This window comes from Diabrotica virgifera, chromosome 7, assembly GCF_917563875.1.
Source record: "Diabrotica virgifera virgifera chromosome 7, PGI_DIABVI_V3a".
Taxonomy (NCBI): domain Eukaryota; kingdom Metazoa; phylum Arthropoda; class Insecta; order Coleoptera; family Chrysomelidae; genus Diabrotica; species Diabrotica virgifera.
In genome coordinates, this window is record NC_065449.1 from 244,768,054 (window position 1) to 244,792,752 (window position 24,699).

The window sequence follows — 24,699 nt, forward strand, 5'->3', positions numbered from 1 at the left end:
ACTTGTTTCCTATGTCAGAGGACGCCAGACTCGCCTCTTCTAAGAATTTTACTCGTTTGCAGAACCGTGCTACGCAGTTGCATAGTATATGTTCTGCCGTTTCTTTTTCGTTGTTACAGGAACGACAGTTCTGTCGTTTTTGTTACCATTTTATGATGTCTTAGGGGGCAATTACCAGTGAGAAAGCCGGTGACCATTTTGATGTCTCTTTGATAGCGGTTTGTTATAGTAGGCGACACTTTTATGAACCTTTTTACTTGTCTTTCTCCTGGTGTGTTAGACCAATGTAGTCGTAGTTGATTGAGGTCCAAGATCTGGAATTCCTCTCTGATGTGGCTTTTCGATAGTCCACAGAAGGGTTCTGGGCCCTGGAATGGCGTATTAGACCCTTCTTTTGCGAGGCTGTCAGCTTCCTCATTCTGCAATTCCCTAATTGCCTGACACCCACATCAAAAGATACTTTGTTGTGTTCCCCCATCTTCTAGTACAGGATTACTTACAGTCCCAAACCAACTTTGACTCACAAGTAAATGACTTTAGAGCCTTTAAGGCGGCTTGGCTGTCCGGTAAAATAAAGACTTTTGGCCTACGAGTGTCTACATTGAGATATTCTTGGACACTAATGTCTATAGCATGTATTTCCGCCTGAAAGATAGTTGTGGCGTTTCCAAGAAACTTCCAGTTTCGGTCCAACTTCTTCACCCATTTGGTGGTTTTTATGACGACTTCAAAGTTGTTTCCAAGTCGAATTTGACTGGCATGGCATCTGTCGGCATGTCCTTAGAATCCAATGGAATTAGATCCTCCACTAAATGTTCAGGTTTCATTATTTGTGTCTGTCATAGTTTTAAGGCGGTAGTTACTGCCTCTCTCCTAATGTAAACTCGCAAGGGAGGAAGGTTCAGCATCGCTTCTAGAGCTGCATCATTTTGTTGTTTAAACAGGCTGCGCTAATGCTAAAGCAGCGTGTTTTGAGATTTCATGTACAAATAATTCTTTATAATCGCTGATAGTGTTGCACTGTTGATTCTCGTGACCACTTAGTTCTGGCGGCTACAGGCTACAGGTTTATTTGGTATTGGTGAACGGGTTGCAAAACCATTGAGAGACTATATGTTGTGCTGTGAATATATATTTATGTGTAAATATATATGACATGTGACTGATAAATATGTTTGAACGTGCGGCGTTGTGTTCTGCGCATGTGGGGCTTTGGTGTTGAGATAAACATGTGGCCATGTGAGTCTGCCAGGCTTTAAAAGTTACGATACGGGGGTACGCCATTATGTTGCATTGAAGAATTATTACCAGTCTATTGCTGGTCGCCTATTTCCCCATTTTTCCATTTATTTTCTATCCATGTATTTTCCTGTAGTGATTTAAAGAGGATATATTGAAAAACCTTCCATAGAAGCAGAGAAAGTTACTTTCATTATCTGTGTCTTCTGTTTATTTATATTTAAGTTGTATTTTTTCTAGATTGTACTTGACTTTTCATGCTGTTTAAAAAAAGATTTATGTCAACTGCAAGCACGCATATATCTGCATTTATAATTAGCATTCTATTCCATAGTATACAGTGTTTTTTAAATGTTTTCTTACATTCTCTCACTAACTATCTTATCTATTACATTTATAAAAAGTACTGGGATTAACCTACCTCCTTGTCTAACTCCTTTCGTTGTTTGAAATGGTTGCGATTGCATATTTTGTGTTCTTATTGTATTTTATATTTTCATATATAATAATATATCATTTTAGTTGCTTCTAACAAATCCTCGCTTACTTGTAGGATCCTCGTTTATACTTAATACCTCGGAGCCTTTTTCAGGCTCCCCATACTTTTCCTTTCGATTGAATAGAATTATTTTTCCATGTCTATAAAACTTATCTATATTTCTTTATTTTTCTTTTAGGCTTTCTCTATTACCTGTAGCATAGTGAATACACGTATTATGGCATTTTCTAGATCCATGTTGTACGTCCTCTATTTATGTTCTATTTCTATCCTGATTTTTCTTTTTATTATTTCGTATAGTTTTGCTGCTTTTCATAATAGGGATATGCCTCTATAGTTCTGACAGTCTCTTGTATTTCCCTTCTTGTTCTTGTGCACTGGTATAATTATTGCATTTGACCATTCTCTTGGGGGTTTTTTTTTTCATATTAAATTTAGGCTTAAATTAACCACTTTCTTGGTTTTCTCGTATATACTTCAACATTTCTGGACTAATTTCATCGTTTCCAGGACTTTTTCCAGTCTTTATCTCTTCTATTGCTTCCTCTAGTTCTTTATGTATAGCTTCTGCTTCCTCAGTGTTTACCTCTGATTTGCTTCACTTACGTTCTTTTCATTTTTCTTTGCTTTTCTTTGCTCTCCGTTCAACGTTGTTGTTCGAAATATTTCCTCCAACTTTCCATTATATCTTTGTCGTCGGTTATTATTGTTCCGTTTTTGTCAGTTTCGTAGATTTTTCAGTGTTCTATAAAACAATAAACAATTTTACAATTTCTTTACTGTTTTCTTCCATTTTTTCTCTGAAGTTTTTTGAAGTTATACTTCTTTACGATCGAGAGTAAAATTTTATAATACCGGGCGCATGCGCACACAGACAGTGTGTAGTTCGTTGCTAATCTTTCAAGATATGTATGTATCAGCGCTGTCAGCGCAAATAAGTTATTAAAAGGATATATTAGTGTTTTTAGTAAATGTATTATTTATTATAATTTTTGTGTCTTTGGATTTGTCTTCCTCGGGAATAAGATATTTTATAATAATAGTAAGTATATTTAAAGTATTTTTGTATCTTCACTTGGTCTATTAAATTTGTCAGTATGTATGAGAAATCTTGTAACCTTTCAAAGCGAAGGGAATATAGTTCAGTGGGAGAGCGTGTGACCGGAGATCGAGAGGTCCCGGATTAAAATCCCGGACGATTCATATTCTTTTTTTTTTTTGTTAATTTTTGGTATCGTTTTAATAAAAAAAAATTAAAAGTGGTAGGTAATAAAGTTAGTTTAATATTTAAATAAAATACAAATAACCTGTTAAGTATATTTATTTCTTTGAAATTATATAATAGAAGTATAACTTCTTACGTGCGTACAAAGTACACACATTCTTTTTTTCTCTGAATTTTTCCCAGCTTTTGTTTTCCTCATTTTAACTATTTCTCTAACTTTTATTCTCTGTATTTTGAACCGTTCATATTTTTGTTGCGTTTTGTTTTATATATATTCTTGCCACAATTTCTTATTTTCTTTTATTTCGATTTTTACCACCATGGTGTCCTGTACTCTTTTCTATTATTTCTTTGTCATGCATCATACTAGTTTTGCCGTATCGTTCGTGACATAAAAAATATTAAATTTATTATAAACGTTTATAAGCTAAGTAGTCAGCCCTTTTCAAACGTTTTTTTTTAATAACAATTTTGACATTACTGTTGATGAGTTTTTTTATTGTGTTTTTTAATACGAATTTTGATGAAATGTTAAATACATTTTAATCTAATATCATAAAATTGAGTCTCAATGAATCGATTGCTATCTGCTAAATCGACCTCTAGAGTCTTTGTTTATAAATAAGGCTTTTTTGCAATTATCTCGGTCAATTATTTATGATTTTTTTTTCTTTACTGGCCTATTAGAGTAAATACGTGCTTATTCCTCACCAACAACATAATATAGAGTAACTACAGTCGGAAAAATGAAGATTACCCATAAACAATGACATCAATCACTTATTTTGTATTTGCTGTCTTTTTCTATAAATAACAAACGTTTGTTTGTAAATAACAAACGTTTGTTTATTTTCTATAAATAACAAACGTTTGTTATTTATAGAAAAAGAGCAAATATAAAATAAGTGATTGATGTGATCGTCCATGGGTAATCTTTCATTTTTCCGACTGTATATAGCTACACCTTATTTTTTAAAGCACATTTTTTTTAACTATGGTATACAGCCAACTATTGGGATTTTACCATTGATTTTATAAAAATAATATTCTGAAAGACTGTTTCAAGGAATTATATAACTTAATTATATTATTAAAATAAAACAATAACAGTAACTCATGCATGTTTATGTTTATAATAATTACTTCAGCAAATAATTATTTAATGAAAAAATCTACTATACCACTGTGATGTAACGATTTGTCGCACATTTCTTCGAATACGTTGAAGACACCACTATCAATAAAAATGGTTTTATACCTTTTAATGCACTATAAAAACTGAAAAACTAATACCTAAATGTACTAATGGAGAAAACGAGTTGGATATTGGATTAAAAGAATGCAAATTGTTTAGGTGAAACAACAATAAATACAGTAATGATTTTCCCATGTTAAAATTACCACACCCCTAAAAAGCTTCTAATTAATTAGCTGCGGATGTTTAGCTTTTTGTTATCTCTATTATGCATAAATACACAATTTTGTATTTTTAAATTACTGATTAAAGGCAAGGATAAAAATATGTAACATAATAGTGATACCGACTGTGGTCTATTCAAGTGAAAACTGGACAATTATGGAAAAACATATGAGCAAGATGGTTTACTGTAAAGAGACCGAAATCATTAGACCGAAAGCAGTAGACCGAACTCATTAGACCGAAAAGCACTTTACCGAAACCTCACTAGACCGAAGAGCAGAAGACCGAAAAGCAGTTCTTTTTACTTGTCGCAGTAAAAGAGATAAGACTAATGTAATTACAACTAAATGTTATTTGGATGGTTATTATAAACAGTTAAAATGGTGTTAACGTCACTCTACCCTTAATTTATTTTTACCTTCACTAATTTGTTTAACGGATTAAAATTATTTCATATCAGACTGTACAGAGTAACAATTTACAGTCTATATATAAAATAATACAAAAAAAATACAATAAACAAAAAGACAGACATACAAAATCTTAGCATAATTTACTGCAAACATTTTAAATTTATTTACCATTTCGGTCTAATGCTGTTCGGTCTAGTGAGGTTTCGGTAAAGTGCTTTTCGGTCTACTGCTTTCGGCCTAATGATTTCGGTCTTATTGTCGTGTATCGAGCAAGATGAATGCAACGGAGATGAGACACCTATAGAAAGACAAAATGGGATAGATTAAGCAACGAGACTATTGGGAGAATGCCTAGCAAGAGACTAAAAGACAAATAAACTAGTATGGGCATTTGATGAGGATGCAACCCAACAGAATTACAAGAAAAGTCCACGAAGCAAAGAATATCGTAAAAAGAAAAAGAGGCAGACCAAGAAAAAATGGATACAGCAAATAGGAGAGGCGGGAAAAATTAAACAAAAATCACTCAATGCATTGAAAATAATGGCAGGAAATAGAAAATAATGGAAGAGGTGAATGGAAATTAAAATCCAGCCCAAATCCAGACACCCTGATAGGGTAAAAGGAAGGGGAGAAAGAAAGAAAGAAATGGCTGGTTTAGAATTGAAAGTATAAGCTGCAAAAGTGTTATAGTTCAGCCTAACTTTGAAAAAAATCATCGATTTCATGTAAAATCTTGTACAACTATTTGAAAGTTCTAAAATATGAGGGGTAGCTTTATAGTGAAAAAAACATTTTTTTCGATTAAACGTTTCTTATACATTTTAGAGCAAAATGGGTCAAATGAAAGTTGTTGGTCCTAAAACGTTAAATTTGCTAGTTTCTAAATTAAAATACACGAAATTAATGAAAAAGTGTTATTTTTGCAGCAGTTTATAAATATTTTTCTATAAAAAAGCATCGTTTTAATTCAGTTTTTATTTAACGTTTTGATTCAAGATGTAAATGACAATTCTGTCTGTCTGTATGTTCCAGACCTCTTTCAGGTTAAGATTATTTTTGGTACCTATTGTTTTCTGTCATGTATATTTATTCTGTATTTTTTTTTTCATCTAATTAGGATCCTAATTTGGGAGCCCCTTGCAACCAAGCTTATCATAATAGCCCTTCTCGTCCTAACTTGTGCTCCTTGCATCCTAGTTCGTCCTAGTCAGAGACGATTATCCTAATGTGAAGGCTTTTTGATTTGAACTTTTCTCTTGGTTTTATGAACATCCAATTTCTGTCTATTGAGGGGAGGGGGGGAATTTAAATATTTAAAAACAGTGGCGCCGTTTTTAAAGAGTTATATCCTTTTAAATTGTGCTTTTGTGCTTAGTTTTCAATTAATGCCCACACAAAAAATAAATAAATAAAACATATTGAGAAGCAATATATCAACTAAAAAATCTGTAAATAGTTAATAAAGTTTTTTTTTGTAAAATATACTTGAGCGCATCGAGTAAATTTGAAAATGTCGAAAAATTCGACATAGGTCTATGAAAACCAAAAATATCGATAAGTGGTTTATGTAATAAAACTAACAGTAACAACGATTATCAACTATGGATAAATTGACAAAAATGACCTGATTTAGGCAATAAATACACTACAAAATTAGTACAATTGACTACTGCAATTATTTACATTCCATCTTAAAATAGTCTGTCTGACTGTCACTTCTAATAATTTATCGGTTTTAATAATAGCAAAAGTTAACTAAGCAAATTCATTAATTAACAAATTAGTCCAATTAATAATTTGTTCGTAAAAATCTTAAGATTACTACTATCTTAGTAGAAAAAATCGTGATGTGTGATTTTCCAGAAATAATTTGCGTGAAAGATATTTATGAAATAATCATCAATTAATTAATTTCTCGTAAAATAATGAATATTATTTAACAAAATTTTTATAGTAATATAAGGGTCATGAGTGCCTTATTTTCAGAAAGTCGCGAAATTTCAAGAGCCTTTTCTCACAGGATGAAAAATACTTTAAAATTCTGAAAATTTCGTCGATTTTTTGCAATTATTTAACAAAAATATTTGTAACTGATTTTAAGTTATTAAAATTTGCCAGGTATCTGGTAAGCTCTATCAGTATCTGTCAGCTCTAGCTGGTTCTTGGATGCAAAAGAGCACTGGCTGATTTTGCGCTGACCAATAGGGTAACTTCATATGGGTACTGGGACACACAGGTATGGAAGAGGAGAAACAGGTTAACGCCCTGGCAAGACGGAACTCATCCACTCTTCCTTTGGTCCCTGAACTTCTTCAGAGTACTGTTCAGTACTGGTCGAGGTGGTCTCAATGAGTTCTTTTGAGGAGATTCCAGGACTCCTGGGCCAGCGGTGGAGGTATGAGAGAATCTAGGCTCCACATAGTGGGACCATCAAGTCTTACAGCCCAACGTCTCCTTCTAGACCGTAGAAGATGCTCTCGCTACATCTTCTTGGTTTGCCGAGTGGCCCACGGTGCCGTCTATGTAATAAAATGGAGGAAAGCACTTTACATGTACTCTGGAAATGCCAGGCACTGGCTTACCAGAGGTGGCAAGTTCAGGGTTTGGTCTTTATGCAACCGAGCCAATTGAAGGAGTTACCCCTAAAAAGACTTGTGGCTTTCTGTGGGGCCACAAGGTTACTAAAGGATTAGAAGTTTGGAGCGGCAGAAAGAGCTCAGATTTGGAGCCCCTGCTGATTCTGGCAAATATGGGAGCCCAGAACAGCCTGTGTCCGAAAAATTCCGAAGACCAGGTACTTATAGGCTTAGCCCGTATGATAGGGGTGATAAAAGGACCCGACTTAGGTGATCAAGGTGTCTGAAGGGCTCACAAATGGGTCCTGCCTCGATCTACCATAACCATAACCATGTTTTATATTTCCAACTTTTAGATTTATAATAATTTCTGGTGTTATCCAGTCTTTTTTCTTGCTCTCTTAGGAGTGTCCGGTAATTTTTCTTTTGTTTTGTGATATTTGAATATCAGTACTCCATTCCAGTATTCGGATTTTGTAATGAAACGTATCAAAAAATAAATTATTTTCAAATATAAATAGCTTTATTATAAAATTATCTTCGTTAATGTTTTTATTAGCGTTACATTTTATTCACGATATGAATTTAGGTGAGTTAATTTAAATTTTTGACAAGAATTGCTTATTTTTTGTCCATCTGGTTTAAATAATTACAAAATTAATACCTTTTTTAAATTTTTATGGTCACGTTGTGGAATGATGCCGCCAAATTGTGATAAATTATAAGCGATTAAGTCAATTTGATGATATTTATATATTATTTATCTTTACAAAATTATATTTATTAAATCCCCGAAATGTCGCCGACAAAATGTTTAGCATTTTTTGTCATTTTTTTTTATTTTGGTATTTCTGATATGAAATTTAAATCTCCGTTTGAATTTTTTTTTCGTTTAAATGTGCATTTGTTGTTTTCATTCCTTGAAAATGTCGATTCCCAAATAAATGCAACTGGATACTTTTTCCAAACATTATTGTTTTACGTTTTTATAACCTAGATTTTAAAACTTTCATCTTTAAAAAACTTCAAAGATACGCCTTCAAACAGTTTCAGTAAAATGTGAACGACGGCGTGTTTTTTTTATTTAAAAAGAAGATTGACCTATAAAATCCCTAAAAAATATTTATATATAGAACATAACTTTGTTTTTTTTTTCTACGTTAAATCCATCTTTTACATTTAATTTCCTTATTAAAAGCTTTCAAAAATTTTATACAAATGCTCAGTTTCATACTATTACGAGACAGGTAAAGACGAATTCTAGGATGTTCATTTCACGATAATGTTGTTCACAAAGTCCAGAGAAATAAGGTATTCCCATCAGTGGCGTAGCTAGCATGGGTGACACTCGGGGCAGTAATCGATGGTGTCACCCCAAATCCTAAAAATAAAGATCAACGGATATCCGATAAATGTATGTTTTGAATAATGGAAAAAAATAAGAATTATAGTTAATGAAATTGCACCGAGGGTATTTAGCCATGTTTGAGTTATTGTTGCTGGCAAGTAATTCTTGATTAATTTCAGTTATTAAAACTTCTCTCACATGAAGCAACCATTACACAAATGGCCATAAACAATTTTAATGCGATCATTAAGTATGGGAGGGGTTCCATGAAATCCCATTCCGAAATGAATTTTAAAAAGTCTACAGATAACGATTTAGTTTAGAGGCTGTAATATTGGCCGCTTGCAGATAAATGTTTTCATAAATGCTTCTAGCAGGAAGCCTGCTTCTAATACTTCTTCATGGTAAAAGTCACAAAATGTTGAAACAGCTAGTTTCAACTGTTCACTGTTTGTGAAAAGCAAAGTGTGTGTCTGCACAACCTCGAACAATGAAGCCACATCTTGAATGGACTTTAATCTGGTTTCGAGTTCAACATTGTATAGGTCAAAACATTTCAACACATCCTTTTGAAGTTCGGCTTGAAGTGTGAGTTTTTCGGTGGGAATGTCTTCGTCCTCATATCTTTTCGTGGCAAAATCTATTGCTTCATAATATGACCACGTTTTACTTCAATATAAAGACAAAGTTCTCCTATTTTGGTCGCTGATTGATCAACGGTTATGCCTTTATTTTGCAATTCAATCTGACATAAATTGATTTCTCTTAGTACATCATTCCAAAAGAAAAGATAACAAAGAAATGTGAAATTACACACCATGGGCATAAAGTTATGTGCCACACCTGTGGTGTCTATATTTTCTTGTTAATGCTTAAGTAATTCCTCAATTGCAGCAACAACATTATCAAAATGGTTTGCCAATACTTTAACTGCAGCATAGTGAGCACTTCAACGCGTTGTAGATAGTCGCTTAACAGATGCTTTGCTGTGTTTAATATTAATAAGCACTTCCCAGCAGCTAGTGGAAGCAGAAGAAAAATTAAAACTTACCTCTAGTGTTCTGAAAAATGTTACACTAGATGTATTTTGTGCACATAAATTAACTAAATGAAATGATCAATACATCCAACGAAAATAGCCTTTTTGTTTTGTTTTTTTAATAATATCGTATCTCTGTGAACGGTACTTTATATATCTAAATCGTCAATTTCAAGCTTCTTGACAATTTCGTTACTTAGATCAACTACATTTTTGCTTTAAACGTAAAAAATCCAAGAAATGCTCTTTGACCTCGAGTTCTCTCGGTTTCGTGTGTTCACAAAATAATATCGAATTGTATTTTGATTGTAAAGTGAATAAAGTTACAAATTAACGATTCATTCTTTTGTGATCGTGTCTCCCGGGTGTCACCCCCGATCAGGTGACACCCGGGGCGGACCGCCTCCTCCACCCCACATTAGCTACGCCACTGATCCCCATTACTTTGGCCCGGCCAGATATCTGACTTTTTTTTTTGAGTTTTATGCATCTCGATAACCAGAACGGAGAGGCACTGTAAGAAGAAGAAACCTAATTAGCAACATTTGAAAGATCAAATACTGAAGTTTTATTGCACAAAGTTTAAAAAAGACTGTCTTTGAACAGAGTCAGTATATAGAGCTTCAAAATGTGGAGCTCCGATTCGTTCAGCTTGGAGTAGAGGTGGCGGTTGGTGTATTTTAAAATTCTATAAACTTCTTGATGGATTTTGACGTTTCTTTTTTAAGTTGTATGTATTTCTTTCGTACACTAACAAAAATGTGCCTTTTATTAATTGATTTATATAATAATAATAGTCTCCCGTTTTATACCACTCACGTGGCTTTGGGAGTATAGCAGGGTAGTCTGCTATATCTAGGGCCTACGGTATAGGAAGGTAACAGGGCTAGTGCTACGCTTCAACCGCCTATTATTACCCCTGGTTTACCCAAGGTACTCATTTTATTCAGGCTGAGTCGACCTGGGGCCTATAAACATTTTAAAAATGTCTAGTTGTTCTTGCCGGCGGTAGGATTTGAACTCCGGACCACCGGCACGCGAGCCAAGCACACTACCGCCTAGCTACGCCGGCCCCTTAATTGATTTAATTTAATATAAAATGGAATGAATCCCTCTCATTGGCTGTATACCCAATTATTTAAAATTTAAATAAATTATATACCATCTACAAGGGAAGATTTTTACTTCTTTAGTAATGATTTAATTTAATCTTTTTAATGCGAGAAGATTTTAAAAAATAGTTTTCAGTATCAGAGATGCTAGTGAAAACAATGCTCCAGTGGAAATATGTAGAGCTTGTTCTAGCTGTGATAGTAGATTCGGGGATTCAGATTATTATCCAAAATCAAAACATGAATAAAAATGTAAATAATGACGCCCACTACAACTACGCATGCATAAAATTATTATAGCAACTACCATTGCATAGGTACTTTGTAAAATTATCGCTATTGTTGTTATTTTATCTTATTACTAACAGTTTTTTTATTATGGTTTTCCCAGAATACAATATTGCATTTTCGATAAGTAATTGTGTATTATGAATACTGTATCTGTTATTGTTATTTATTTTTTTTTTATTTGTGTTGAAATCATTTAATTGTGTTATACCAAAGTTATTATTTAATAAGTATTTATTTTGGTTTCTAGTGGTCCCATACTTAATTTATCCTTATGGTAAAAATCGAAAAAATGGTATTTTGACTTTAAAAACAATTTGAAACGTTCCATGTAAGGGAGTGATAACCAAATAAGTGAATTCTATGTTAATAAAAAAAATAAATAACAATAACAGATAATATATTATATACAATACAAATTACTTAAAGAAAATGCAATATTGTGTTCTCGAAAAATCTCTATAAAAAAATGTGTAGAGATAAAATGACCTGGAATTTGGTCTGGACCTACTGCTTTACCATTTTTGCTGTTTTTTAATGCCGATTTAATTTCTTCTTTTAATATCTTTAAAACCGTATCATCTTCTACTTCGACTTCCATCTGCTCTGTTCTATTGTCTTTGAACAATTCATTTATATATTCTGTCCATCTCTTTAATTTTTCGTTAGTACTCAATACAAGTTTAGTTAGTGTTAGTACACAAGACAACCTATCTGTATCTTTTAGTATTCCCGGTTTTCTTTTTCTGTTGTTCTGAGTTAATTCCTTAATTTTTTTATGTGTTAAAATTATCATTTCTTCTCTGGTGTTCTTCTATTTCTGCGCATTGTTCTTTTAACCATTGTTCTTTAGCCTGCTTAATTTTGGATTTTATTTGTTTATCCACATTTTTGTACATCTGAGTATCTTTGTTTTTATGCTGACGTCTTTCTTCCATTAAATCGAAGATTTCCTCCGTCATCCATTGTTTCTTTTTGTATCTGGTTGGTGTAAGAATTTCTTTTTGACATTTATCTATTTCTCTCTTTATTAATAACCATTGTGTCTCTGTTTCAGTATTTTGCTGGATTTGTTCTTTAACATTCATTAAACGGTTATTAATTTCATCTGTCAGGCGTTGTTTTATGAGTGGGTTTCTTAGTTTACTCATATCGATTTTTACATCTGTTATCAACATTTTGGTGCTAAGACAGAATATAGCTTAGCCATAGATTCTATTTTGTATAATTTTAACGATCATTTTTAAGACATGTCTAATAAGGCTGTTTGATTTTTTTAATACGCTCAGTTTTTTGTGATTTCATCGCTACTAAAATTATAAGTCGGTATGGTTGTAAATGATTAAGAATGTCGTTATTCTGTGCCATCAATTGAATAATAAAATCACAGTCCTTTTTCGTAAAGTTCAAGTTTGTATTAAAAACAAATTTCTTTTATCACACCGATTTTAAATCATTTGAAGGTCATAAACAAATGTTTGGTGACCTTAACATCTCAATATTTTGGCCTTCTTTACCCAGCAAGTACTATAATATACTGTATTTTATTACAATTCGATGCAAAAAAAATTGATTATATTGAGGTGTCATATTGAACGTATTATAAGGGAGTTAAAATGCATTGATGTAACGTATGTTATTTCCTATCTTATTTACTATTTTTGAGGCGAATTAACCACAATTTCAATTTAAAAATGTTTATTATGACGTATCGATTTCCACTTAATTTATTATTTATTTATTTATTACAATTTCCATGGAAATTATTTTGCTTTGTTACCTGATCATACAAAAAAAGTCGCTTACCCGATCATACACTTCAGACATATATTATAGTTTTTTCTGCTCCATATTTTAACACATCAATTAAAGTTTCAATACCTGTATATCATAAATTTTTAACTAATAGAATCACGAGATGACTTTCTGTATCGAAGGTGGCACATACGCACTGAGCAATGTTAAGTGAAATACATACAGAAGCATACTCTTTGACAGTTCACAATATTTAAACAAACTGCCAAATTTCAAGACTAAATCTTTTTCAGACAATGTCTGAAGATGATATTGAAAATTAAATATTAAAAATCGCAAAAAACTAACCGACAAGGTGTTTTCGCACTCGAGTGGATAATGGCAATGGAAGCAATGGAAGATATCGAAGTTCCACGGATATTAATAAAAGCAGTAAAAGTACTCTACAAGAATAACAAAGTAGCTATCAAAATGAGCAATATAATATACAGTCCATTTAAGACGACAAAGGGATAGGACTGCTCCACATCCCCTACCCTGTTCCAAATATTCCTGGAAAAAACCGTGAAACCATGGCAAAGCAAGTGCGAAGTAATGGGTATACCAGTAAGAAACGAAGACCTCTTTGCTCTTTGGTTTTGGTAATCTGGGAAAAGAAATGGCCAAATTTTTAAATGTACCTAATCCAACATTATATACTGGACATTGCTTGCGTCGCAGTTCCGCGACAATATTAGTCGATTCTGGTGGTGATTTAACAATATTAAAACCTCACGACAGATGGAAATCCACATCGGTGGCGGAAAGTTATATTGAGTAATCCGTTCAAAAGAAATCAACATAGGTAACCAAATTTGAAATTCAATCGAATAAAACAAATTTAATAAGCAAATTCATATCACTCTATTGACGTACGACGTCAGGTCACCTCATCAACCAGCGGAATAAATATTCATTTAAATAATAATTGTAACATTCAAAATATAAATGTATCATCAAAATAATTAATTCTAATCATATACCTAACCACTTAATTTGTTTGTATTAAAAAATAAATAATTTTTTACATATTTTCTTTGTTGTGAAATATAAAAAAAATTACGAAAAATCCGCTTTAAACCATGCATTTTTTCGCGAAAAAATAAAATATCTGATTTTTAATAACTCACAAAGTATTGATTTATTTTAATAACTTGATATACCAAATTTTGCGTATAATTTTCACCCACGGCAGGGGTGGCATCCACCCCAGGGTAAATGCTAAAGTTGGCACCACGTCACTTTTGATTCTTAACTCTATCCTCTAACTACTCACCAATTTTCATGAAAATCTATGGAGGTTCAACGAAATCGGAGGTAAAAGCCTTCAGTGACTTCACTAATGATAAACGGTTTTGTACCTTTAAAAACCCCACACCCTTCCATTTCCCGACCTCGGTACGCTGGTAAAACATTTAATTTTTCGTATACTGTCTTCATTTTACAATAAGTTCCATCCATTTTTTTCGATTTTTATCAATTTCTTAGGCTTCAACCCTGGTCTGTAAATTGGGCATGTAATGTAAATTGAGTAACGTATTTTTATATTGTTTTCGACAATTTCAAAAGAAATAGAGCCAGGACAAAAAAGGAGGTGTTTAGATGTAATAATTTTTCGAAACTTACCAAATAGCTCACACTAATATACTCTTCACCACCACAATCCAATACTATAACCAAACTTGGAACAATATATGATATCTATAGCGATATTTTCGAAATGGCCACCGCACAAAGACTGACCAGCTCTTGGCAAAACTGCATAATTGTCCCCGCGTGTTAATTTGTCTTAATTAATATTTTGCGTTAATTGTTGTTAATAAAAATGTTTTGCTCACTCACCAGGATGCTGGAACACGTATACGAATTAATTTATAACATTTTTGAATTTTTCGTCATCGCGAAATTTGATGAATGAATGTTTGAATCCTTGCTGGTAATTTAAAATGTAGTTTTCGGTCAAATTTGAATTTTACGGGTTTTATCATATTAACTACGGTTATAAAAGTATAATTTTTATGGTTATTGTCAAGGTTTAATACAGTATCCAAATAGTATACTGTAAACAAGAATAAAAAACGGCTAAACGCCGTAAAAATGAGTGGTGCATACAATATTCCAGCTACAAAAGATCTGATATGAATATTACGTGGCGCGAAAATGTATTTTCGTTTTGATGCAAGACAAAATTCTAGTTTTTTTTTTAAGATTTTTTCATAATATTTGCCCAATTTCAAAATTCAAACTGTATCAAAGTTACTCTTTTGTGGCGCGTTGACTTCAAATTTAGCAAATATTATGAAAAAATCTTTTAAAATAAAACTAGGATTTTGTTTTGCATCAAAATGAAAATACATTTTCGCGCCACGTAATATTCATATGAGATCTTTTGTAGCTGGAATATTGTATGCGCCACTCATTTTTACGGCGTTTAGCGGTTTTTTATTCTTGTATCAAGAGGTTTTTAAAGTTATTTATAAATTATATGTATAAAGTTGAATGAAATGTTTCTCGATTACACGTTAAGCTTTATAAATGATCGCCTTTGTCGCATTATCTCCCAAATGATCTAGTGTCCATCGAATGTACACTAGATTTTTTTCTATTCGAAATAGATTGAAAAAAAATATTGGGATGGCCGGTAAATGAACTCGGATTGCCCGTTGCCAGATCAAATTAGCGTCGTAACCACTACAACTACATAAACCATTTAGGGAATAATCGTTAATTGGATTATACTTTTGTAGCTTAATAACCTCTAAACGGATTAACCGATTTTGTTCACTAAACATGAGTTTGAAACGTATTGACAAGTAGTATCTTATGCATCTAAGGTCAAGGATGATAACTGAAGCTATTACAGGAATTATTGAGCTTGATAAACCGTTTTCCCATAAGAAATAGATTTGATCATACTTTTGAAGCCTATAACTTAAAAATTCAAATTTTCCCAGATATAAGGTATACACCGTTAGATTCGTCTAGTCCTTCTATAAACGCCCAGTTATTGGCGTAATTCGTAGGTTGAAATTTTGAGTAATTGTCGAAAAACCAAAATTTTCAGTTTAGTTTTTCAGTCTTTCGGCTATACTGAGCCGTGTGTATGTCTGATCCTGATAGCTTAGACACCATTTGAAAGCTTAACTCAACGCTATTGATTTGGTGTATTTACTGTTCTCCTGTCTCTTCTTAAACCGAAGATATATACCGCCAAAAAATATGCCGTTTTGTACCTACCAAGTCCTAAGGTAGTCAAAACTCACAAACTACACCGGTTCTGAATCGGCACTCACCCCCTCTTCAAACACAAAAAAAAATTCAGATCGGTTTAACTTTTCCACACACATACAGACATACATACATACATACATACATACATACATACATACATACATACATACATACATACATACATACATACATACATACATACATACATACATACATACATACATACATACATACATACATACATACATACATACATACATACATACATATAGTCCGTCCGCTCTAACTTTTCCCATGCGTCACGACTTATTTTCAAACAAATTAAGTCAAAACCTAAAGTGAAACGTACGCTGACGTGTGTAGTATATAGTATACATACAGTATACAAAATGTATATACACATCGAAGGTCGGTTCACTTTAGGTTTTGACTTAATTTGTTTGAAAATAAGTCGTAACGCATGGGAAAAGTTAGAGCGGACGGACTATACATATCCACAAACATTTTCCCTTTTTTAAATAAAAATTGACTCATATTTCTGAGCTCGGTAACTTTTGAACGGTATAACCGATTTTCAAAATTAGACATGCGTTGAAAAGGTAATGATCGTTTCTATTGGAAGCCGCAAAGGTCGGAGTTAAATTTTAGAAGTGTTTGGGAGTTTTGGGGACGAGAACGAAAAACAGACCCTAAATAGGAAGGGCCGTAAAATCCACACCCTTGGACCAAAATGGATGGTTGACATATGAATGGGTGAGTCTTTTCCTGAACTTTAAGATGGGAGTTGGCCCAATTTTCAATTCAGTCAGATTTAGACAATCGAAAATTTCGTGTATATATATAGTGTCGCGTGTAGGGGGTGTAGGTGTGCGCCACTGGCGAGAACTACCGTTTTTTGGTAATATCTGCAATATAATCTTCTTTGTGGTATTGTGGTAATCCTATCTCTATAACTGTTTATTTGATTTTCTAAATTTGGTTTTCACTTTTGTATAGTGTCTAATACATTTTTATTGCTATTTACCCTTTCCTGTGTGCTATGTTCTGTTTATTATTCGTTATATTCGTTTATAAACACTTCATGTATACAGGGTGAGTCACCACTAACGCGACGGAAGATTACAACGAAATGGTAAAAGATTTGAAAAAAATTTAAATTGAATAGTTTGTAAGTTGATAAAAGCTACATTTTAAAATTATTTTGAAATATACAGGGTGTCCCAATAAATGGCGGCGTATCAAAGTTATATTTTTTTCTTATGGAACGCCCTGTATTCTATTGAATTTTTTAATTGTCTGCAAAAAATAAGGTATAGTTTCATAAGGCTTCCCTATACCTATGTACAGAGTGTTCTGAGTTATGTTGACTTTTCTTAAAATCTAAAGTTTTAAAAGAAGGCTTATTCTCAAGTTATTTACGAAATTATAAAAACATTACTTTTACACCTAAACAGTTGGATATTGGTTGAATATATTCCATTATTAATTATTACACATTTGTCTACAGGGTGTTCAAAATTTACAGTTTCATTAGTGGAGTATTCAATGTGTCATATGATGCTTATTTTAAATGGAACACCATGTATATTAATAAATAATTATACTAAACAAATTTACCTCTTTCGAATGGTATATGGATGTCCTATACCTAGGTGTCATAGTTTTATATACATGCGAATTCGAATTTTTATATATATGCATATTAATATACATGGTGTTCCATTTAAAATAGGCATCATATGACACATTGAATACTCCACTAATGAAACTGTAAATTTTGAACACCCTGTAGACAAATGTGTAATAATTAATCATGGAATATATTCAACCAATATCCAACTGTTTAGGTGTAAAAGTAATGTTTTTATAATTTCGTGATAAACTTGAGAATAAGCCTTCTTTTAAAACTTTACACTTAAAAAAAATATGACAAAAAAATTTTAAGAAACGCTTTTCTTCAGTTACGAGTGACTAAAATTAAAAATATAAAAAATCAACTAAAAAGCAAAAATTAAAAAAAAAAATTGAAAAAATCTAACAAATCCGTCAAAGAAAAGCGTGGCGCGTGTTCATCGAATAAACGGTTTTCGCCCCACGCTTTTCTTTAACGAATGTGTTAGATTTTTTCAATTTTTTTTTTAATTTTTGCTTTTTAGTTGATTTTTTTATAATATTTTTAATTTTAGTCACTCGTAACTAATGAAAAGCGTTTCTTAAAATTTTTTTTTTCATATTTTTTTATTTTTTTACTTTTTAGTCTTACACTTTTCAAACATTAAAATATATCGTCATGTTTATTAAAATATGTATAAAACATATGATGTACAAACATGAAAAGTATTCGGAATCGGCAAAAAATTTGAAACTTTATTGTTTATTAATGAAGCATAACGTAAACAATTAACGTAAAAAGTGAAATTATGTATTGTTCATATCATTAGCTATACAATCCGTAAAAGTTTCAAGTTTTTTCATTGTAAAAAACAAGAGAATTGAAGCGTTTTCCATTAAAATTGTTTTTTTTTATTTAAACAATTAATAAACATGAAAAAAAAATTTATTGACTGTTCGTGTATTGTTCCCGCGAATGCTTATGTCTGCAAATTTTCAGTCATTTGCTTAGAAGAAAAGGCAGTCAAATTAACGTCTAAAGATTTGTCGCAAACTATTGAACTTAATAAAAGCGTTTAAAAAGTCAACATAACTCAGAACACTCTGTACATAGATATAGGGAAGCCTTATGAAGCTATACCTTATTTTTTGCGGACAATTAAAAAATTCAATAAAATACAGGGCGTTCCATAAGAAAAAATATAACTTTGATACGCCGCCATTTATTGGGACACCCTGTATATTTCAAAAAATTTTAAAATGTAGCTTTTATCAACTTACAAACAGATTGTATAAAATTATTGTCTTTTTCAGGGAAACACAAATTGACAGATTGGCCACGCTCTTTATGTCAACTTGGAAGGAGCTTTTAAAACGCCATATATAGTAATTTATCGCCTTTTTTAGCCATATTGTAGAACCGCATACATGATGACATAATAGTTTTGTGGTCTCGATCAGTATAGTCACAGCGGACACCCGAGGCAGTTCATTCACACCCTCGCAAAAATAACAAACCCTTACGAGATATAAACGAAGCGCTCTTGTTTACCCAAAATAAATAAATATATTACTGTTCGTTGTTTTTACACTTATTTTAATTTAAGTTAATTGATTCCGTCAACACACCAACGGAACAGTTCTAAAGTCGAGTCCTTCATATATTGCTTGTACTTGTACGCTTATATTCCTGCATCTTTGTACATCTTTGTTCTTTTTATGTCTTATCATATCTTTAGAAAATAAACAATTGTGTGAGTATCGGAGTTTTTTCTTGTCTAAGATTGATCTTAGGTTATAATTATAATGATTCGTTAACTATTGTTATTTTTTTTTCTAAACCCTTTGTTATTTTATCTACCTTTCATGGCCTAAGTCTAGTATGTGGTATGTGTTCTCTTGGTTGATCTCTGGACAACAAGTGTAAAATCGTATTTTTCTTTTTTTTTCGGTTTTTCGTATAGTCTTCATTTTTTCTGCGGTTAAAGTAGAGATTTAAAGAATGAACTTACGCTGATGTAAAGAATTAATATGACCGGTAAATCTAAGCAGATAACTACATTAAATTATCTAATAGCAATTGACTAAAAGAATTCCCCAAGCCAAGGTCGTTAAGGTGATATAATTAAATAATGACTTAATCAATTATTGACAATAATCTGGATCATTTGAAATGTAATAAATATAGAGTTATAGAGGTTGTATAATATTAAAGGACATTACAAGTATTCGCAATGTAAACAACACCATTTGCATATTTCCATAAACCTGTAGGCTAATTTATACTTTATTATCATTTAACGACTTCATCTGAAAAGTTTGTTTTTATTTCATTGCACTTTTTATGCGAATATCTTTATATTTTCGTGTAATTAAACATGTACATGTGTGATACAGGATTGTATCTTCGTAAGAGTTTAATTTTTCTATCATTACAAACCGTAAAATTGTGTCTTTTTATTTTTTTCTGTCTCTCTTTTTTTCTGGATGTTCGGTTTTCACATGCCCCCTTCTAAATTATGAATTACAATATATTATTATGTTCATATAAAACATCAATTTAAAAACTATAAAAAAATATTTGAATTAAATTGCCTGCTTAGATGTGATTGGTCGAGACACGGCTAGATTTACACAAGAAAACTATAGATTTTATGTTTCTGCAGATTGTTTATTAATAAATTATGTGTACTTAATGAAGAAAAATTATGAGTTAGGTCGTAAATTAAATCGTATATTCTGGAACCAAAAATAGTTCGATTAAACATAACTTACCTTAGTACAAACGTGCACATAAAAAAATTACTGCCCTTTGAAATTACAAAATGAAAATCGATTTTTTTCAATATATCAAAAACTATGACGATTTTTATTGAAAACTAGCTGACCCGGCAGACTTCGTACTGCCTCAATAGATAAGAACAAACTTTTGTAAACAATAAACTTAAAATAAACAAAAGGAATTCGTAATTAATAAACAAAAAATGCTCGATGTGAATGAGTTTTTATTATTATTTTTAATGAATTACACATAATGTTTGAAGTAATAAAGTTTAGTTAGAAAAAGTTTGCAGTGCAATAGTTGCAATCTTAAATTTGTTTTTCTTATAATGAATATAACAGCTTTATTTTATTTACATTCAAAACAACCCTGTATTTATAATTGGGTTCGGGGTTGTCCAGCTATATAGGTGTTGAAAAATAAAATAAAATTAAAATTAAATATCATTAAATAAAATGAAACAAAATTTCATAAAATTGAATAAAAGTTAATAAAAATAAATAAAACTGAATAAACTTAAATAAAAATAATAAATAAATTTAAAAAAATAATAAAATAAAAAAAAATAATAGAATCTAATAAAAATAATTAAAATTTAATAAAATGAAACAAAATTAATTAAAATTAAATAAAATTTTATAATTTGCTGCTTGTTCTTTTCGTGTGCTCAGAACTTTTCTTCTGCTTGCCGTTCGTCAGAAAAGTTCGGTAGAGATATTTTTTGAAAGTTTCGAAAAATTAAGAAATTCATATTTTGCCCAAATTAAGTCCAAAAGTTAAACAGTTGCACTTTTCTTCGATGAAATTTGTTGCTCGTTCTTCTTCTGTCCTCAGAATATTTCTAAGGCTTAAGATATTGTATTTTGGACACCGATTGAGCTAGAAAAAAAATTTAGTAAGGTTCTGTTCGCAATTCAGCAAGGAGTACACCGAATTAATTTCGTATTTTTCACGTCCTTATTGCGAGAGTTATGACGTCACACGCAACCCTCTTATGACGTAGAGGTATAAAATATAGACATAAACCTACTCCCGGTCCGGTCGAGTACACTTGCAAACTTTCATAAAAATCGGTCAAGTCGTTTCGGAGGAGTATGGTAACAAACACTGTAAAAAGAGCATTTCATACATATAGCTGTAAAAATTTTGGTGGCTACTAAAATGACAATATAAAACCGTATAAACCTTCCCTGAACTTCCACAAATAATTCAACATCAAAATTAGCCAAATCGGTCCACACATTCTCGAGTTTTAGCGAGACTAACGCACAGCAATAGATTTTTATATATAAGATGGACTAGTGACATTCTTATGGCAGGATTATCTTAAAAAAATTGTAGTGAAATTTTTGCACCCCATAAAAATTTTATGGGGATTTTGTTTCCTTAAACCCCCCCCAAACTTTTGTGTACGTTCCAATTAAATTATTATTGTGTTACCATTAGTTACAATGTTTTTAAAACTTTTTTGCCTCTTAGTACTTTTTCGAAAAGCCAGTTTTTATCGAGATATTTTGAATTCTTGTCAAATCCACCACATATTTATATGGTTAAGTACGATTATAGAGACCTGGTAATGATTTCAATATTTATATACATTTTACAGTTCTAGGTATATTTTGAACCATATTAGAAAAGAAGCCACATCTCGATAAAAACTGGCTTATCGAAAAAGTACTAAGAAGCAAACAAGTTTTAAAAACATTGTGTTTGTCTAATGGTACCACAATAATAATTTAAATGGAACGTACACAAAAGTTTGGGGGTTTTAAGGGAACGAAACCTCATAAGATTTTTATGGGGTGTGCAAATGTCACTGTTATTTTTTTTAGATGTTCCTGTCATAAGAATGTCACATGTCCATTTTCAATAAAAAATCTCATAAGAGTTTTCGATATGTGGAAAAAATCGATTTTCATTTTGTAACTTCAAAGGGCTGTAACTTTTTTATGTGCACATTTGTACTAAGGTAAGTTAGGTTCAATCGATCTATTTTTGGTCCCAGAATATGTGGTTTAATTTATGACCCCCATTTTTGTTACACCCTGTATAATTAGTATGCATACTAAAATAATGAAAATGTTCAAGTCAGTACTTACGTCAACACTCAACACTGTCTATGTTTAACCACTACAGATCAAACTAACTCTCTGCTAAGACATTCGAATAAAATTTTATAAAATCTCGTAAATGAAATAATAAAAGATAATCTAGTAACACAAACGATAACCTCTTATTGACAGATTATATTTTGCAATTAACATTTAAGCCTATATAGACTAAGAGCCATATAGGACGAATTTGCTAATTATTTTAGGCAACGTTAGGGTCTATAACTAAAATAGTAGAACCTAAAAGAAAACGTATGAGCACTATGCCGTCAATTTTCAGTGGCACATGGGTCGACACTGGTGGAAAATCAAACTTTCCACTTATGACGGTACCACATGTTAACCGGTGGAAAATCAAACTTTCCACTTAATTATGGACGGTAAGTCCATTATGTTAAGATAGATAAAAGCCCCTCACTCCCAGAATTCAATTTTTTTACATTCCTTGTTATTAAAAAATAAGACTCAGCGCAATTTTAACCCCTTTTTCCTCCCCCACCATCAGAAATATCTTTTTTCGTTTTTATTTCTTTTGAGTCCCTTTTACTTTTCAGTGTCGGGACTGGCACACCCTTTCACGTGTGTACAAATGTTGACCATTGTTTCTTATTGTATGCTAATCGGCTTGCTTCTGCTATTGTTTTCCCCTTCCTTTGGATGATTTTAGCGACTACTGTATCCCAATCTTCTCTAGGTCTTCCTCTACTTCTTTTCTTTTGTATCCTGGCTTCCCATATTTTCTTCACTGGTATGTTGTCTTTCATTCTTTTCATGTGTCCCCACCAACTTAGTTGTTTTTCTTCAATATACTCAAGTACAGATTTCGTCAAGATCTGTGCGTATATCTGTGCTTCTTATTCTGTCTCTCATTGTCACTCCTCTAACTCTTCGTAAATACTTCATTTCTAGGGCTTGTATCTTGCTTTTTAGTTTTCTAGTTAGTATCCATGATTCACAGCCGTATGTGAGCACTGGTCTATATATGGTGTTGAATACAGTTAGTTTGGTTTTTCTTGTGATTTCCTTTTTGTTTAAGAAGCTATTTTTTATTGCATGAAATAGTTTTGATGTTTTACTTATCCTCTCTTCAACATCTTTGTCCTGCCTTCCATTATTTTCGATTGTAACGCCCAAGTATTGGAAATGGTTTACTTGTTCTATTGCCTCCTCATTAATTTGCATATTTATTACGACTGGTTCTTGCGATATTACCATGGTCTTCGTCTTATGTGTATTTATCTTCATACCCTGTTTACATAATTCGTGATTCCATACTTGCAGGTTATTTTGCAGGTCTTCTTCTTTTTCTGAGATAACTACTACATCATCTGCGAATGCACATTCCGAAATGGTTACGCTATGGAGTTTCCTGTACCCTACATGCAATTTCTTTAGTTGTGGTGTGCACTCTATCATGATTTCGTCCATAAAGATGTTGAAGAGGGTTGGGCTCATGACACCTCCTTGCCTTAGTCCTTCAGTTGTTTCGAATTCTGTTGATTTCATGTTTTTATGTATTATGTAGTTCCTATTTCTCTTATAAAGACTTTTGATGATTTCAACTAGTTTATCGTCAACCCCTCTTCTTATCAAGCTGTCCCACACAGTTTGTCGTTTCACCCTATCGAATGCCTTTTCCAGGTCTATGAAGACCATATATGCTTTCTTTTTAGACAGTAACGTTTTTTCAATTATTTGTTTTACCGTGAAAATATGGTCTTGCACTCCTCGTCCCTTTCTAAAGCAACTCTGTGCTTCATTTAAAGTAGTTTCTGTAATGTTTCTCAGCTTTTTTTCTAGTACTGTTTCATAGACTTTGAGAGAAGAACATAACAGTGTAATTCCTCGATAGTTGTTACAATCTTTGTGGTCTCCTTTCTTATATATCGGCACTATTACTCCTATCTCCCAGTCCTTCGGTATTGTTTGTTTTTTGCTTGCTTCTTTGAATATTTCAGCTAATTGTTTTACGCCTTTCATTCCCATGTACTTCAGCATTTCCGGTGGT

The 24,699-nt window shown here is 32.0% G+C and overlaps 2 protein-coding genes across 4 annotated transcripts in view; one reads left to right on the forward strand and one right to left on the reverse strand.

Annotated features, from left to right (window-relative positions):
- LOC114329498 (excitatory amino acid transporter 3) overlaps positions 1-22,773 on the reverse strand; it is an 87,395-nt gene extending 64,622 nt beyond the window's left edge. The window contains exon 1 of one of the 2 annotated variants that reach the window (XM_028278648.2): positions 22,680-22,773. The gene's annotated coding sequence lies outside the window, so the exon portion shown is untranslated. Of the gene's footprint in view, positions 1-14,582; positions 14,743-22,679 lie in introns of those variants that run through there. The other variant, XM_028278639.2, reaches the window with a different exon arrangement.
- Positions 1-24,699, forward strand: part of LOC114329522 (zinc transporter ZIP11) — a 235,547-nt gene that overhangs the window by 128,290 nt on the left and 82,558 nt on the right. The gene's annotated exons all lie outside the window — the stretch shown is intronic.